Genomic DNA, 20,313 nt, shown 5'->3' with positions numbered 1-20,313 from the left:
GAAGGATATCTACAGTGTTAGCCTGCATAGTCGCATTCACTTCTAGGATTCGATTGATTGACATCCTTGATTAATCGAATTGTCGGGCTATTCGGTTCACTATAATTGGAAGAGCTCTGTCGGCTGTTCCTCTTTTTGAGACGTTATAGAAACCCCATGCCATTCCGTAGGGACGGCGTTGGCCGTCTTGTCGGCTCCAATAGTTTATGTATGGGCCCCACTCGGGTATGGGTACCGCTTCCTCTTGCCTCAGAGGACGTAACCCCAGGTTGCAGACTTGTGGCTTTGTATCTGTACCACTTGATTCGCTTTCCTCAAATGGTTCTTCATTTGAGTCTTCTTCTGGATCCTCCGCTACCCATCCTTCATTGCCATGATTTGGAAAATAAGGGTCCCCTGGTAGATGATGTCCTGCCATTGTGTCTGTGCGAGAATAAGGTTATGAGAAATTCCTGAAAAGCTAAAGCATATAGATGTTTAAAATATTCTTATAGTATTTTATGTTCTGTTCTAGAGTTTCTTCTATACTTGGTAAGTTTTAGACATGTCACAACACTACTATCACTCTCAAACACATGTTGGTCATATCTGAAATCAATATAGTTGATCAAGCTATATTAATTCTAGATATGATTACATAACTGCCCGATTTTGACTGTAATGGTCAACATCCAAATACTTTTAAGTTCTTATGACTAGGTACTTCTAGGTATGAGTGTTAGTATACTTCTTGTAAAAATACTTAGAATTCTTAAAAAGTACACTTGTAGTCAGAGCTCTTAGCCCCAATGTATTTATAGTTTGCATATCTTTTATGGATTGATATACTGAGTTCACTATAAACAATACTCTGATACCAATCTGTCACACCCCCAAACCAGACGGCGGAAACGTCCGGGGGTGGAGGACTTCATTTGTAGTATCACAACACATGCATCATAGTAATCAAAGTAGAAACAACCATTGTATTTAAAAGTATAAGTATTTACATGTGTTCAATCATATTATATTGAAACCGAAATAGTTATACAAAAGAAGAAGATATGACTCATAATGGCTCCATCTTCTCAAAAAGCTCAGGGAGTACCTGTTATTATTTACCTGAGTATACAAGTAATTTGAAAAGAGAGTATCAACAATAAGTTGAGTGAGTACATAAGTCTTTATGTTTGAAAGGGTATCTTTGTTTCTTTATTATTAAAACTGTTCCAGAAAATCCCATATTTTCTGTTGTATATGAAAAGTAGTTTTATTCCCATAAAACCGTTCTATTTTGTAAGACAATGTTCTGTATTTGTAAAACTTGTAACTGAGAGTGTGCCTGGCTTCACTAGCTGTTATTGAAAACTGTAGTATACCATTGTACTTTGTATTTTGTAAACTGGTACTTTGAAGATGTACTTACATTTAGTTGTTTATACACTAACGTGTTGTTAATATCTTTTTAATGAGTTTTTATAACCATACTACAACATGAACGCCTGAGCCAAACGCCTTGTGGGCGTTTGTTGATAACAATTGCCACTCATTGGCATGTATGTCTGACTGTAGCTAGCAGCCTAAGTGTGGGGTTGTCAATCCCGATATAGATCTACACACAGCTTGTTTCGATCCCCAGGCTGGAGATTCTGGTTATAATATCAAGACTTTACCTTGGTTGTCTAAAATGAATTAAACAACCTGAATTGAATGTCTCATAAAAAGCATATAAACGTTACATGTATATTAGATATGAAAACCCAATCATATGGAAATAAATGATTGACAGTATGTTCTTGAATTAGTATTCCGAACATGTATTTGACAAGTGTAAACCCTTATTTTGTTTTGAATCAAAACCCTTGTTTCATGTAAAACAGTGTATTCTAGTATACTTAAATCATGAATAATTGTTCTATGTATCATAAATTATACCTATTATAATTTATATGTACTTTATGAATTGGTAAATAAGTATTTTTGCATGTAATCCTTTGCTCAACATGTTACAAAGGGTAATTAAACTGACGAAATAACTTTTATATTTATATACGTATACAATTTTATATATAAGTAAAATTTAAACGGCCTTCGGACAAATAACCGGTACTATAAGTCCACATCCAAACAAGGAAAAGAACCTAGAATGAGTTATTAGTCCTAAGCCTTTTAAATCTTTTATATATATATATATATATATATATATATATATATATATATATATATATATATATATGCAAATATGAATATTTGGGAAAATATAAGTTTATAAAAGAGTTCAATATTTGGAGTATTTCTAATGCTTTAAAATAGTTTTATCGTGATTTGAAATCATTTATTTATAACACAAAGTTCTTGTGTTATACTTGTATCCCCCCCGCCCCCCTTAAAACAGTAGAAATTATGAAAATACGTGGGTATGAACTCCCTTGATAGATAGATAATCGGTCAGAGTTTTGACTGGAGAGAGGTTACTTCTTGGGAATCTTGGGGATTCGAGGCTTGCTTAGGGTTCGAGATTTGATACTGAGGCTTTAGGGATTGTATATGACCATATGGAAGTGGAAAATGTGAAAGAGAATGAAATTTGGGGTGAAAAAGTGTAAAAATAGCCGGACCCTCGCATGCCTTATATAGGCCGAAGGTTCGGACCCGAGCCTATGCGAGGCTGCCACGCGTCGAACAGATGGCGAAGGGAGGGGGCTTCTTCGGACCGGAGGCTCGCTGCTGGCTGGCTCGGATTGGACCAAACTTCGGTCCAATGGGTGACTGACACGTGCAAAGGAGGGTGTCCTAGGAGCGTACGAGGGTGATGTCCAGTGTGTCTCATGCGAGGCTGTCTGGTTCTTATTGGACCTCAGACTTGGTCGAATCAGGAGGTGACACGTGAGGCTACGGTCCAATCAGAAGACGCCACGTGGAAGCTCGCATGCGAGGGTGACGTGGCAATTACTGTTCATACGAAATTTCTCGATTTTTCGTATTTTTCTTTATTTTTGTGCCAAAAACTTGTAAAATTCATAACTTTTTCATACGAACTCCTTTTTTGACGTTCTTGATATGCACTCCTAGGTAAATTATACTCTACGACTTTCGTTTAGACCTAGTCGGCAAATTTTGACTTTATTTTTAATATTATTATTTTTAACAGTAGGACAAGAAAATCCGTTAAAAATTCATAACTTCTTCATCCGATGTCCGTTTTTGTCTATCTTTTTACCTTGTACTACTAATGGCGAGACCTTAAATTCTCGTTTAGCTTGTGTCGGCTAAAAACCACTCGATCTTTATTTCGAGTTTTTAGTTGTACACTGCTATACTGAAACTTAGGAAAATCATAACTTCCTCATACGAAGTCAGATTTTGGCGTTCTTTTTATGAAAATTCTTGGTTTAACATAAACTACAACTTCCATTTAGATTGTTAAGGCTAAAAAGCCTTTTATTAAAAATTCAATTTTTACACTGAACAGTGTTTTGCCGGTTTTGTCGCGGATTTTCGATTGGTCATAACTTCTTCGTTATAACTCAGATTTTAGTGTTCTTTATATTTTTGGAAACCTTGTTACAATCTCTATCACTTGGTTCATCCCAGTTGATAACAATTGCCACTCATTGGCATGTATGCCTGACAGTAGCTAGCAACCTAAGTGTGGGGTTGTCAATCTCGATATAGAGCTACACACAACTTGTTTCGATCCCCGGGCTGGAGATTCTGGTTATAATGTCAGGGCTTTACCTTGGTTGTCTAAAATGAATTAAACAACCTGAATTGAATGTCTCATAAAAAGCATATAAACTTTACATGTATATTAGATATGAAAACCCAATCATTCTGAAATAAATGATTGACAGTATGTTCTTGAATTAGTATTCCGAACCTGTATTTGACAAGTGTAAACCCTTGTTTTGTTTTGAATCAAAACCCTTGTTTCATGTAAAACAGTGTATTCTAGTATACTTGAATCTTGAATAATTGTTCTATGTATCATAAATTATACCTATTATAATTTATATGTACTTTATGAATTGGTAAATAAGTATTTTTGCATGTAATTTATTATGATTACTCTCTCGTTCAAATTAAATCAGAGCATTCATATACAATTTGAAATGCTAACAGGTAAGCTATGATGACTTAGTGTATACATAAGGGTCATTAATAATTAATATTTGTAGACTTAGAGTGAGTAATCCCGCCTCATTTCTTGTTCGATGTTTGGTTGTGGATTTTAGGCAGGGTTGCTCAGTCAAAGGTCTTACCAATCTTAATTATACATGACTTGTATACACCAACCGATTATAGAGAGACCTAGTAAGGATCATTTCATGAAAGTTCATAATTTTAAATTACCAAAACCCTTATATTGGTAGTACCCGCTAATTCCGAATCAAAAAGGGGATTCATAACAGTAATAACAAAATAAAACTGGAAGCGCTGAAAAGTTAGGTACATAGGATAGTTCACTATCCTAAGTAATCATTTCCCCCAGAACAACTTAATATCTATTTTGTCGAGAAAATTCCGACATCCTCATTCGACATGGTTTGGCCTGGCCCTTACCATGTGAATTTTTTTTATGCTGTGTAAGAGAACTTTTTCCTTATTTAGCCGTAAGATGAAATTCCTCTAATCCATAACGCAAACCCTTAGGTTGTCTCTCATTTCAAAACTTCAGAAGTACCCATGCGAAGGGTACCACGCCCTTCTAGCCTACTCAGTAGACACGGAACTTAAAACAAAAAGCACCGAATTATTCTTAGAAATCAGTAACCACCGAAGTACCCCCAATAGATCTCATAGCAACATCATTGTAACTCATTAGGTTAATCTATTGCTGCTAAGTGTATACACGAGAGTGGTATATAATTTAGACTTAACAAAATTTAGGATGTGTAATTCCGCCCTATCTCTTATTCCTTGTTTGGTTGTGGACCTGGGGCAGAGTCACCCATCCGAACGTTTTGGGAAACCTAAATTATATACGAATTGTATAAACGAGGTGATGGTGGATGAGCCAAGTATGAGTCTTATCATGAACTTTGAAGTAAAAGCCGCAGGCTAACTACAACAACCGGAGATACCTGAGTGGAAGTGGTAGTGGATTACAATGGGCTTTATAATCAAGTTACCAAGGCAATAGGTGGACTTGATGCCATTTTGGGAGATTATCGTCAGAGTAGTCTAGTCCACACACTTCTTAAAATTTTAAGGAAACAGGAAAATAGAGAAGATAACTAGAATGTGTTTAAAGAGATTAGTCAGAGTGCATGGTGTTCCAATATCTGTTATCTCCGCCAAGATAATAGAATCATCTCCCAGTTCAGGCAATCACTTCAGAAATCTCTGGGAACTAGAGTAGTCTTGAACATATGGAATCGACTATGGTAAAATATGGGATACCTATTTACCAATTAGTTGAGTCCTTTACCATGCTAGCATTAAAGTTGCTCCATTCGAAACCATATATGGTCACAAGTGCAGATCCTATTTGCACTGCACTAAAGTTGGTGACGTACAACTAGCTAGAGGTCAAATTTCCACACAACACCTTCGCTGGACCATAATTATTCCAAGAGACTACCAAAAAGAGAATACAAATCAGGAAGTGACATAAAGCTTCCAGAGTTAATCAGAGAAGCTACGGTTTCGATAAGAGAAAACCCTTGGAATTCCAGGCTGATGACCTTGTCATATGAAAGTCTCACCCTGGAAGGGCAAGATATGCTTGAGAAAGAGTGGAATATTAAATCCAAGGTACATAGGACCATTCGATATTCTTACCAGAATTGGTCTTGTAGCTTATAAACTTAAACTACCACAAAAACTTAATAACATTCATCCCACCTTTCACATATCTAAACGAAAGAGGTGTCTATCCGATGAAACACTTGTTATTTCACTCGATGAAATCAAGTTAAATAAAAGTCTACACTTTGTAGAAAAACCAATGAAAATCATGGATAGGGAAATCAAAAGAACAAAGCAATGTCTTACCCCGTTAGTGAAGGTTTGCTGGATTGCAAACCTGTGACCTGAATTCACTTGGGAAATGCAAGATTAGATAAAAAAAAATATATCCACATATTTCCCCTAGTCCATGACTATTACTTTTAGACTTAATTTCGGGACGAAATTCCCTTTAACTGGGGGATAATGTGACACCAGACAAATTTAGGTCGAAAATAAATTGATCAATAAACATGATTGGGATGAACCAAGTCGTAGAGATTGTAACAAGGTTTCCAAAAATATAAAGAACACTGAAATCCGAGTTATAACGAAGAAGTTATGACCAATCGAAGATCCGCGACAAAACCGGTAAAACACTATTCGGTTTACAAACTGAATTTTCGATAAAAGGTTTTTTAGCCTTAACAAACTAAATGAAAGTTGTAGAATATGTTAAACCGAGAACTTTCATAAAAAGAACATAAAATCTGACTTCGTATGAGGAAGTTATGATTTTTCTAAGTTTCGGTTTACTAGTAAACAACTAAAAATTCGAAATATTAATCGATAGATATTTAGCCGACACAACTTAAACGAGAATTGAAGGTCTCGTCAATATTAGTACAACGGTAAAAAGACAGACAAAACGGACTTTGGATGAAGAAGTTATGAATTTTTAACGGATTTTCCTGTCTCGATCTGTTCAAAATAATAATATTAAAAATAAACTCAAAATTAGCCGACAACGTCTAAACGAAATTCGTACATTATAATTTTACCTATGCGTGCATATAAAGAATGTCAAAAATGGAGTTCGTATGCGAAAGTTATGAATTTCACAAGTTTTTGGCACAAAAATCGAAAAATGTTGAAAACCGAGAAAAATTGTATGGTCACCCTTCTGCCACGTCACCTCGAATGCGAGGCCACCCCACGTCAGACACGTGTTCACTTCTAATTGGACCGCAGTCTCGCGTGGTGCCTTCTGATTCGACCAAAGCCGCAGTCCACTTACCTTCGGACACCCTCGCAGGAGACACTCCTCTGACACCCCTCGGACCCTCGTGTCAGCTTCTGATTGGACCGAAGTTCGGCCCAGTAGCGATCCGACACGCGCCTTGCCTCTCTGTCTCGCATCCGAACCTCGGCCTCGTGGCCTTCATAGCTGATGACGCGTGGCTGCTGACTCACCCCTCAGACCGCACCCTCGCACCCCTACATAAAGGGTGCAAGACTTCTCGGATTTTTGATGTTTTTCACCCAAAATTTCACCCTTTTTCACCTTTTCACCCCCTAAACTTTCTTACAACCCCCCAAGGCCCCAGTATTGTATCTAAAACCCGAAGAAAGCCCCAAAGCCCCGAAATTCTCGAGAAGCTAACCTCTTTCCAGTCGAAGTGCTGCCCGCATAAAGCCCGGTTTTTATTAAAAATTCGCGGTTTCTTCGAGAAAGATCATCTATAGAAACGAAACGCTGCCCAAATCACCACTTATCAAGTGAGTTCAAACCCCTATAATTTACCTTTTTAATGGTTTTTAAATGCTTTTTAGGGTGGGGGGGATATAAGTTTCACACAATATAAATTGTGTTAATAATTATATGTGATAATAATCACACAAAGGGTTTCCTTATGCTTTTAAGGATTACCAAATACTTCCAAAATGACTTAAAGCCATGTTAAATCTTTAAAGTTATGTAAACTCCGTTAAATTCTTTGAAAAAGGTTTTATAAACTATTTCAAATTTTAATTGCCTAAATCAAGTTTATATATGTATAAATATATAAATAAGATTTTAAGGGCATCAGACTAATGAATTATGTTATTTATTTTTCCTTGTTTGGATGTGGAATTAAGGTGGTGTTAGTTGTCCGAAGGTCGTTTCCTTCTTAATTTTATATATATATATATATATATATATATATATATATATATATATATATATATATATATATATATATATTATACATATATGAATATAAAAGGTTACTCCATTCAGTATCATTACCTTTGTATTATGCTGAGCAAAAGTGTTCATCCATGAGAAATCATGCTAATCAGATAGAACATATAAATTATAATAGGTAAAGTTTATGATTCAAAACTAAATATACAAGTATGATTCACGATTGTATACTTTCCAAGGAAATAACCAAAATTCATTTAACTATACCAGGATATGAATAATACCTTTAATATATGAATAACATATTAAAGAAGTAATAATACATGATACCGGGTTTGCATTAACAAAGGTACAATACAGAGTACCAGGGTTAGCAATCACAGGGTAATAATACATCATACCAGGATTGCATTAACAAAGGTACAATACAGAGTACCAGGGTTAGGAATCACAGGGTAATAATACATCATACTGGGATTGCATTAAGAAAGGTACAATACAGAGTACCAGGGTTAACAATCACTGGGTAATAATATCTCATGCCGGGTTTGCATTAATAGGGGTACAATACAACGTACCAGGGTTAGCAATCACTGGTTAATAATACATTGTACATCTCGTTGAAACAATAAATTTGTGAGACTCTTCATGGTGTACTTATTTAAGTACAACCTTAAGTCCTAACTTATTAACCAGAATCTCCGGTAGGGAGGGTGTGAATTTGTGTATAGATCTATATGGGACTGGCAATACCTCACCTTCACTGTTCGCTATAGTTTGGCCGAAAGGCCTAGGGTGTCAAATATCATATCGTTTCTGACACCTGAAGAACGTCGCATCAGGCACATCAGTCTTAATGGTATGGTTAATAGAACTCACATGGATAAAACAACGAGTAAATTACTTACTAATATACTTCTCTTAAAACAGTAAGTAAAGATAATTACATCCTGACCAAATATACCTACTGTTAGTTTTTACTTACAGTAAAACTACGTATCATGAAATCAAGTGGAAAATATACTTGTACTTCTGGTTTTGGAAACATTTAAAACCTCAAAGCAGTATTATGGATGATATAATATTTTCTAGGGTTAATACTAATGGTTTAACGTTCAACGGATATAACTAAGAAGACTTTTACAAATGAAACGATTTATGGGATTAAACTACTTTTACAAATGAAACGGTTTATGGGATTAAACTACTCTTACAAATGAAACAGTTTATGGGATTAAACCACTTTTACAAATGACACGGTTTATGGAATTAAACTACTTTAACAATTGGAACTTAGTCATTTACTCTTTGTAAACTAGTATAACATAAAGGACCTGTACAGAACTAAAATATGTATGAACTCACCAGCTTAAATGCTAATCTACTCTTTCAAAATAACTTGTATTCTCAGGAATTCAGTAGACAGGTACTCTCCCGAAGCTTTTGAGAAGACTACCTAGTATCGTACTGTGACTCTTGTCTTCTACTGTACCTACTTTGGTGTTTGCATATGTAATGTTTAAACACTTATTTAAAACTTATACTTATTAAATGCAATGATTGTTTGTACTTATATTACTATATTGCATGTGTTGTGATACTTACATGAAGTCCTCCGCCCCCGAACGTTTCTGCCATTCTGGTTTAGGGTTGTAACAGTTTATGTGATATATTATATTATATTATATTATATTATATATATATATACACACACATATATATATATATATATATATATATTGTTTTAAATTTTAATAGATAATAGGACAAGGTTGCGATGGGGCTAGCAATATGCAATGGGAATTCAATGGTTTGAAAGCTTTGATATTACAAAAGAATGACATAGCTTTTTATGTACATTGATTTCCACACAAACTTCAATTAGTAGTTATGGCTGTAGCAATGACGCATGATGGTGTTAGTGACTTTTTTGAACAAATTTCATTGAAGCTTAATGTTGTTTGTGCCTCGTGTAAAAGTAAAGACTTACTACGTGAGCAAGTAAGAGAAAGGGTGCAAAACGGCTTATGTAGTGGTGAACTTGAAACCGGAAGAGGGTTAAATCAAGAGACTACACTTGTTCAAGCGGGAGAAACAAGATGGGGTTCACATTTCAACACACTCACAAGCTTGATGAAGTTGTTTGTGGATGTTCTTGTAGTTTTATATTTTGTGAAAGAGGAGGGAGGGTCATTGGCAAACCGTCAACAAGTGCCTGAAATATTAGCATATTTTAAATCATATGAGTTCGTCTTTTACTTACATATGATGTATGACATTTTACGCCTCATGGGTACATTTTCAAAGAAACTTCAAAGAAAACATCTAGACATTTTAGAAGCGGTTTCGATGGTTAGAGGGACAATGGAGGCATTAAAATCATTTAGAAACAAAGGGTTTGCTAGCATTTTTCCAAAAGTATCATCTTTCTGTCAAACACACAAAATTGATACTTTAGATATGGAAGAGTTTTATATTGGTGCGATAAACCGTAAGACTACAAAGACTAATAGGCTTCATTTTGAGGTTGAAATCTTCAACACGGTGGTTGATATGCAAATTACACAATATCGGGATCGATTTAGTGAAACAGGCACCTAGTTACTAGAATACATGGGTGCTTTGAGCCCTTGTGATTCATTTGCATAATTTGACAAATCAATTAAATTTGTTGAAGTTGGGTAAGTTATACAAGTATGACTTTTATGATTTGGATATGATAGACCTTGAAGGACAACTTGAGATATTTTATCACTCTTGTCTCAAAGATAAGCGCTTCACTAGTTTGAAAGGAATTTCCGACCTTTCTCGTTTGATGGTTAGTACGAGGAAGCATCGGTCTTATCCTTTGGTTTATAAGCTCTTAAAGTTGGCTTTGATATTACACGCAACAACCGCAAGTGTAGAAAGATGTTTTTCAAAGATGAAGCTCTTAAAGACCGACTTACGTAAAAAAATTGACGATGACTTTTTGAATGATGCATGGCTTTGTAATGTCGAGACTGAAGCACTTGACAAAGTTGAGAATGAAAAAGTAATAGAGCGGTTCCAAAAGATGACTGTACGAAGAGGACAATTTTAAATTGTAATAGATCGTTATTATATTATGTTTAACTAGAAAAAAAAATTGTATTAGACGTTTTATATTATGTTTAACCAGAAAAAAAAAATTTGTATTAGACGTTCTATATTATGTTTGACCGGAATTTCTTTTTATGTTTTATATTATGTTTGACCGGAAAAAAAAATTGGGCAACCCCTACGACTAATTCCTGTGTCCGCCCCTAGAATATGTGTTGGACTGAATTTTGCTTTGTTAGAAGCCAAAATGGCACTCATCATGATTCTACAACACTTTTGCTTTGATCTCTCGCCCTCCTATTTGCATGCTCTGCATACCATTGTCACTCTTCAACCTCAGTTTGGCTCTAAATGATGTGTATTGAAGCACATGTTTCTATTATTGTGCTTTGTTTATCTTGCACTACAACTTTAATTACTCGTTAACAGGCCCGGTTTACGGCATGTGCCATATGGGAAATGGAACAGGACCTAAAATTTTAAGGGGCCCAATTTTTTTTATAGTATATCGATTCATCCTCGAGCAATCCATCCAACATCATTGGAATTTCCAATTCGCAAATTAGCATCAAAGTGTATTTGTGAATACAGCAGCGATCTATCGATGATCATTCTTTCAATACTTCATCGATTTCGTTTTCCTTTAATAAAAAAAAGTCGATTGAATCAATCAACAAACACTTATTAAGAAGTGTTGAAAGGCTTCTTTTAATTAGGCTTATTAGGGTGGCTTTCGCTTCGATTCAACATTCCTAATCTTGATATAACATAGAAAGTGAACGAAGTACTTGTGAGACCGGTGTAGTCTGTTGAACAAGTAGGTTGGGAATAATTTAAACTGGCTGGGAATATAAATCTCAAAAAATTTAAAACCGGATCCCAAGGGAAGAAATGTTATGGGTTGTAACAGTTTCATAGGAATCACAAAAAAACTTGAGATAGCATGAAGATACATCTGTCAATTTAATGGTGAAAACTAGAGCAAATTAATTGTTCACCGTCAATTCGTATTGGGTATTGAATTTTGGGTTTCACTTAGCTCGTAGTGGCACGAAACTAAGATCATGAACACAGTTATTGTGTAACCATAAACCTCAGTGGTAATTTCTGAGAGTCTCAAGGGTTATGTATGTGAAATGAGTGTGATGGAGAAATGCAATTTAGATGGTGTAAGAAAACAAAGTACCTCTGCTGTGAAAAACTGGACCAAACAGAAAACTCTTAGCTCATGTGAGAAGAGAGTTAGGTAGCTCATGATTAGAATAAATAAGGAAGCCTAATTGGGAAGACAAGGTTTGTTTATACCAAGTCAGTAAGGCCTATTATTCAGAATTAGGTGAGGCTTTGGACACATACAACAGCATGCTTCTAGGGACACTTAGCTAATTCAATAATTTCCCCATAAACGAACACACACATAAAAGTAAAGCCAAAAAGAAAATAAAGAACAAAATATTTTTAGAGTTTGTGAAATTATGAAAAATATTTTTGGAGTTTTTATGAATAAATAAAAGATGAAATAAAAAATAAGACAAAAGAAAAAAAAATACAGAGAGAAAAAAAATTTTGGAACCGAACCCGAGCGTTCGGTTTATTTCGGTTGTGAAAAACTTTGGAACCGAACCCGAGCGTTCGGTCTATTTCGGGTAAGAAAATTTTTGGAACCGAACCCGAACGTTCGGTATATTTCGGTTGTCAAAGAAAATAGGTTTTAAAAAGAGAATAACTTTGATAATAAAATAAATGTAATTGGAGAAATTTTACATAAGATGTACAACCAAGAAAACTACCTTTGATTGATGAGCGAAAAGCAGATTATTCAACCGAACCCGAGCGTTCGGTTCATTTCGGTACATTAGTACAAGACCCGAACCCGAACGTTCGATCTATTTCGCTTCTTACTTTTGAGTTTGAGAGGTAATGTTTGGTACTAACTCCGATTCCATCATACCTAGCCCTTGTAGAATTTTGTTGAACGATGCTTCAGGAAGGGCTTTGGTGAAGATGTCAGCCAGTTGATCAGTGGTTCAAACAAAATGAATTTCGACGTTCCGATCTTCCACATGATCTTTAATGAAGTGATACCTCAGTGCTATGTGCTTAGTCTTCGAGTGTTGCACTGGGTTATGACAGATCCTAATTGCACTTTCTGAGTCGCAATATAGTGGGATCTTTTTCATATTGAGTCCATAATCCCGGAGTTGACTTTGGATCCAAATCACTTGAGAAGTACAGGAGGCAGCTGCGATGTACTCTGCTTCAGCGGTAGACAAAGATACACATGTCTGTTTCTTTGATTGCCAACTAACCAACTTCCCGTCTAGGAATTGGTAGCCACCCGTGGTGCTTTTCGTGTCTAGTCCACAACCTCCAAGGTCTGCATCTGAGTAGCCTTGAACAAAGAAGCCTGAGTTGGATGGATACCATAGGCCTAAAGAGGTAGTTCGCTTGAGATAACGGAGTATGTTCTTCACTGCAAGCATATGAGGTTCACGCGGATTCGCCTAAAATCTAGCACAGTAACAAACAGAGAACATGATATCAGGCCTACTAGCAGTAAGATACATCAGTGAACCGATCATCTGGCGATATAGCGTAATATCAACTGCTGGCTTATCCAATGATGGAGTAAGCTTGGTGCTGAACGCCATTGGAACTTTAACCTTTAAATCTCCCACCATGCCAAATTTTGCAAGGAGAGTCTTCGTGTAAGCTTCCTGATTAATAAAGATGCCTTCGGGTCCCTGTCTAATATTTAAACCAAGGAAAAAGTTAATTGGACCCATTGAGCTCATTTCAAATTTAGTCTCCATCAGCTTTCTGAGTTCAGCCGTTAAGCTAGGATTCGTTGAGCCAAAGATGATATCATCGACATAAATTTGAACAATCATAAGGTGGTTGCCTTCCTTCTTACGAAAGAACGTTGGGTCAACCGAACCTTGTTTGAATTTGGACATCTTTAAAAACTTGGTTAGCGTTTCATACCAGGCCCTCGAAGCTTGTTTCAGTCCATATACGGCTTTGTCCAAAATGTAACAGTGATTGGGGTACCTTTCATTGACAAATCCAGGAGGTTGCTCCACGTACACGGTTTCTTCAAGTTCTCCATTTAGAAATGCGCACTTGACATCCATTTGGTAGACCTCAAAGTTTTTGTGTGCAGCATAGGCAAGAAATATTCTAATGGATTCCAGCCTAGCAACAGGAGCGAAAGTTTCTTCATAGTCGATTCCTTCCTCCTGACAGTATCCTTTCACTACCTGACGGGCTTTGTTTCGTATCACGTTGCCTTCCTTGTCCATCTTATTTCTGAAGACCCATTTGAGACCAACAACTGAGGCATCTTGAGGAGTTGGAATGAGACGCCAAACTTTATTCCTTTCGTATTCATTTAGTTCATCTTGCATAGCTTGAACCCAATCGGAGTGATCAAGAGCAGTGCTAACTGTCTTTGGTTCAACTTTTGAGACGAAGGAGTTAAACATACCGAATTCTACTTTTGAAAATAAGGAAGTTTGTTTTGCCTTTAGTTGTGATCGGGTCAGGACCTTTTCAGAGACATTACCGACAACTTGAGAAACAGGATGATCTCTAGTCCATTTGGCAAGAGGAGGGTAATTTGGTTCATAAGATGGATCCAATTCAGCGTTTACCATCTCTTATAGTTCAGATTGACTATCATAGTCGTAAGACATATCTGCATTCTCCCCCTCGACAGATAAGCTTTCAGGTGTGTCTTGAGTTTTTGGAGCTATAGGAGTTTCGTGCCGTGTTGAGCTTTCGGGTACCACTGGACTTTCGGGTGCAGATGAGATTTCGGGAGCAGCTGGAGAATAGTTCTCCCCCTCAACATGAGAGCTCGCCTGTGATGACGAAGATGTGCCCTCCCCCTCAACTGAAGTATCGTGCTGTGGAGGGTCATCAGAACTTGATCCTCCTTCATTCATTCTCTTTGCAGTATCTTCGATGAATTGCTTCAGATGATCTACTTTGTTGTCTGATGCACTCGCTTCTGAGAGAGTTTCCTTCTCTGGTTCATCAAATAACTCGACGAACTTCTCAAATAGGTTTGCAATCGAGGCTGTGACTTGGCCTGTGTGAGAAAAGATTTCTCCAACTGTGTCTTCTTTGGCCTTAAGCTTTTTGACATAGCTATCATCAAAAGTCACATAATAGGTTTCTTCTATTTTCCTCGAGCGCTTGTTTAATACCCTGTAGGCTTTAGAAGTGAGAGAATAGCCCAGAAATATCCCTTCATCGGCTTTGACATCGAACTTGTTACGATGTTCTTTAGAATTGAAGATGAAGCACCGTGAGCCAAATACATGGAAAAATTTGACATTTGGCTTCCTGTTGTTGATGATCTCATAAGGAGTGAGAGTGAATCGCTTATTGAGATATGACCTGTTCTGCGTAAAACAAGCAACAGCAATAGCATCAGCCCAAAAATATAAAGGTAAATAAGCAAAACTTAGCATGCTTCGGGCCGCCTCACATAAAGATCGGTTTCGTCTTTCGACAATCCCATTTTGTTGAGGAGTGTAGGGAGCTGAGAAGTTATGACTGGTTCCTTTGTCGGCTAAGAATTCTTCGAATTCTTTATTTTTGAACTCTAGACCATTATCGCTCCTGATGTTGCGAACGACTTTCTTTAGTTGTACTTCAATCTGCTTGATAAACGTCTTCAGCTTGAGAGTCGCTTCAGATTTGTGCTTCAGAAAGAACACCCATGTAAAATGCGAGAAATCATCAACGATGACAAGAATATACTTGCTACCGCCGATGCTTTCGATAGATGATGGACCACACAAATCAATGTGAATTAACTCTAATGGTTCAACAACTTTAGTGTTTACAATCGATGGGTGACTTTGACGACTCTGCTTCCCCATTTCACACGCAGCACATAAATGTTCTCGATCGAATTTGAGCAATGGAAGACCTCGAACATGACCACCTATGACAAGTTTGTTGATATCCTTGAAGTTGAGATGAGAGAGCCTTCGGTGCAACAACCAACTTTCGTTAGATTGTGCTTTGGATAACAGGCAGATAGCTGGATTACCTTTGATGGGTTTGAGGTTCAGGGGAAACATTTCGCCTTTGCGCTCCGATTTAAGAATGACTCTTTTCGTTTTCTTCTCAATTATTTCCGAACCCTCATCATCGAATGAAACCTTGAGACCGGTACCTCCAACAAGCTGAGATACACTGATGAGGTTGTGATGTAGTCCTTCAATGTATGTAACCTTCCTAATCATAAAATCACCATTTGTAATCATTCCATAGCCTTTTATGGTGCCGAAGGAGTTGTTCCCGAACTTGACATTTCCACCGTTTGAAAGAGACCTGAACTCCCTCAGTTCTTCCTTCCTTCCTGTCATGTGACGTGAGTAGCCACTGTCAATGTACCATTCTTCATCAAACTGCTCGTCACTAATAAAAATTAAGCAGATTTAGGAACCCAAAGTTTCTTGGGTCCACGTGCGCCTTTCACTGGAACAGGAATAGTTAGAGAGATGTCAACAAGATATGTTCGTTTTATTAACGTTGTTTCATCTTTCTTTTTAATGGTGAAAACCTTAATTTTGTTGTGATTTGTTTCTTTCGATTTGGATTCTGGTTTAGGTATTTGGACTTTTGGATTATTTTGATTTGTTTCAACTGATGAAAACTTTGATTTTCCTTTCATATCTGTTGATGATTTAGGTTTTTGAGTGCGAACAAAGTTGAATTTAGAAAGAGGTAGAGAGGAATTAGAAGAATTAGAAGAAGAAGAACGAGAGAAGTTAGACTGAGATGAGTTCTTGGCTTGAGATTCTAAGTGACCCTTTTGTTTATGATCATTAGTGGGACCGAACCTAGATCTTTGGTCTCTTTTGCTCTCGGAACCGAACCTCTGCTTTCGGTAGATAGTATTTTCTGAACCGAACCTTTGCTTTTGGTTGTCAAATTTTTCAGAACCGAACGTATCCTTTCGGTTGTTTTGACCTTCATAACCGAACCTCTCTCTTCGGTTGTTATGACTTTCTTGTGACCTAACAGTGTTTTTCGCTGACTTTAAATTTCTGTCATGATAAGAGAAATGGGCATTTTAAGATTGCCAGAACTGTTTTCTTTCAGAGAGATTCTTCTTGTATCTCTGATTCCTTTGCTGTTTCTGATTTCTCACCTGCTTCGGCTGACGATGGATATTCGCTTTTTGTTTTTGCTTTCTGTCAGCTGATTCACTTTGAACTGATGATGTGTCGCTTGAAGGAGTGACTTCTTTTGTAGAAACTCCTTTTTCTTCAGGAACATCTTTTGTACCACTAGTGCTTGGCACGTCGAAGATATCAGGCTTGTTCAAAGGCTCTGGCACATATCTGCCTTTGGTTTTCCATGAAGTCCTTTCTGACAGACCAACTGTTTCGTCAGCATTGTCGATAGGAGCAGACCAGAAGAACTCATCACAACCATCAGCATTATCTTCGTTTACAATAGCTGTGAGTTCGGCTGTCTGATGTCCTGTTATGCCTGTGACTTTATACACCTGATTTGGAGTTGTTCTCACTTTTTGGTATACAACAGCCTTTTCTTCAAGGATCGGGGACTTTTGTTGGGACAGACGAGCAAACTCCACAAAATTTTCTGAAATAAGATTTTTGTGGTTTTTGGGTTCGCTCTTGACAAACTCTGAACAGTCAACTGTGTCTTCAATAGAAATTTCACTCATATCATCGTCCTCATTGAGCTCAGATGCATTTTCAACATCAATTTTATTTTCTGAGCTCAGGTTGGCATTCAATGAGTCAAACTTTTGTATGGTTTCGGTTCTTAGCTTTAGTTTATCATTTTCATCCAAAAGATTTTTCAGCATGTCTTTATGGTCCTTGGACTTCATGAAAGATTCGATTTTGTCTAGACCATACATATATGTCGGATTAACATCCTCAGACGAAATAACACTTTCACAGTTATATGCTTCAGTGTCAATTTCATCCTCCTTAAACTCAAGGAAGGGAAAAATCATGCGATGAATTTTCTGCCCTATTTCACAGTTTAAATGAAGTTGAGTGATATTAGTGTAAAGACGCTTAGCAATTAAACAAAAGACATTTCTCTGTTTTAAAAGTTTTAAATTGTCTCTTTGTAAATAAATGTTTTCATCCTTGGATTTGATTAACTCCGACTCCTTTAGCTCGATCCACATCCTTCGTTCCTCACTTTTTGAAGATACCCTGCTTATTTGGTCAGTTAGGTTAGAATTGGTGACTCGTGTTTGAGTTAAACTGCTGTCTAGATGAGAGATTCTTGAATTAACATTTTTTAATTCCTTTTCATATGAACTTTGTGGGACTTTGAATGAAACAAAAACTGATTGTACCTTCTTGATTAATTCATCAAGCTCGTTAAACTGCATGCTGAGAGGTTTAGCTGTGAAGCACAAGTCCTCTCGCTCCTTTGTGTCTTCATTCCCACCATCTATGTTGTATCCCCTCATCTGAGACACGTCTGACACCATTAAACACTTTCCACCGCTCCCTTCACCTTTTGCAACATAGGCCTTTCCATGGGATGGCTTCCTGACTTCATCGTCCTCAGAATCGGTTGACCAGACCTCCACGCCACCGAACTCATCATCCGCTACCGAACCCTGCACAATTAAAGCATTCATAGAGGGGTTAGCTGTGGATTTCTTTCTTTTGATCTCTTCCAGCTTTTTCAACAACACAGTTTCTTCGTCTTTTTCCTCATCCTTTTCTGCCATTTTCTTGAGAACACAATCTTTGGCATAGTGGTTCTTTTCTCCACAATAATAGCAGCTCACACCCGAATCTCCTTCAGCTTTCGGTTCCTTCTTTGGTTCTTCTGCTTTCGGTTCTTCCCTAACCTTTTCAGAACTGTAACTTCCCTGCCAATTTCGGTTCTTATTTGTAGGGAACCTTTTCTTGATAAACCTCTTTGGGTTTGAGACCATCATTGCATAGTCTTCAGAGGTAAGGTCATAATCCTCTAGGTTGAGGTCTTCATCTTCCATCACAGCTTTGCTTTTGGACAGAAGGGCCAATGATCCCAAGCTTGAAACCACATTTTTCTCCTGTAACACAATCTTTTCTTGAGATTTCAAAATCCCTACCAGTTCCGCCAAAGAGTAAGATTTGAATTGCTCATGCGCTTTAACAGTGGACACAACCACTCTCCACTCAGATCTGAGACCGTTTAAAAATGTAACCTTTTGTTCAATCAACTTCCTTTCAATATCATGTTTAATCATCTTACTGAGAAGATGATTGAAGCGATCGAACGTCTGAGTTACAGTTTCTTCAGGACTCTGCTTGAATTCACCAAATTCGGACAAAAGCAAGGTTTGAATGGAATGCTCGAGATCTTCGTCCGTAGAATATAACTCTCTCAGCCTATCCCATATTTCTTTGGCAGTGCTACATGAACTCACTAGCCTGAAAGTGTCAGATTGAAGAGCAAATCTGATTAGTCTCAATGCTTTAATATTGCACTGAAATTTATCTTTTTCGTCTTGAGCAATATCTTTAATGTCTTTCAAAAGATCATTATACTCCTTCCGAGTTTTAATAATTCTTGAAGTTGCTGAATGAGCGAATGGTCCGGATACAATTGCTTCCCAGATGAGATATCCATTGTCCTCAGATCCGATGACATAATCTTCAAAGTAATGTGCCCAGACCTCGTAATCTTGGGTGTAAAGGATGGGAATCTTTGTCGTTGACCCAATGCTGTTTGAGATGTTGATGGGATTGGATTGTGACTCGTCCATGCTTGATCGAATAACCTGTTTAAAAGACCAGACTTGTAATATATTAAATTAGGGCAACACAAATAAATGTTGAGTTATGTCAATTATGGGATGACGGCTCAATAAATATCAGTAAATGCAGAATAACCCTAATCGCAACCTTTTTCACAGAAAAGAAGTGTATGAATTACACAGCCTCCTGCTCTGATACCAATTGATAATTTAGTAAATAAACTTGAAGATCGATTAGATCTTTGTAACAGGTAGTGCGAAGAACATAAAACAATAAACAAGACAAGATTGAATCACAATGTGTCGAATGATTAATTCAAACAATCCTCAGCAGAGCTCGACTAAGAACTTCCACTGTAGAGGATTTAGGGTTACAAGAACGATAATTAAAACTACTGAATAATGCTCTGATCTATCGTTATTATCGTTAACCTAAGATGCATGCAAGCACCTATATTTATAATAAACCCTACTATACTCACGGATGGAGAAGCCCATACCGGAGATACAAAAACGGACTAGCTAACGAGCCCAATAGACGCAACACTTAATACAAAACACGACCCAACATACTAGAAACAAGTCCTTTTGAGAATCATTGCAGTAGTGAAGTTTCTTGCCAAACATA

General features: G+C 37.1%; 1 pseudogene; it reads left to right on the top strand.

The window, feature by feature from the left end:
- LOC145029560 (cytochrome P450 CYP72A219-like) overlaps positions 1-11,273 on the top strand; it is a 98,739-nt pseudogene extending 87,466 nt beyond the window's left edge.
- The last annotated feature ends 9,040 nt before the right edge of the window (positions 11,274-20,313 follow it).

This window comes from Lactuca saligna, chromosome 2 (genome assembly GCF_052625555.1).
Source record: "Lactuca saligna cultivar CGN05327 chromosome 2, ASM5262555v1, whole genome shotgun sequence".
NCBI lineage: Eukaryota > Viridiplantae > Streptophyta > Magnoliopsida > Asterales > Asteraceae > Lactuca > Lactuca saligna.
The sequence above is the reverse complement of the archived record's forward strand: the minus strand, read 5'-3'. Positions and strand labels throughout refer to the sequence as shown.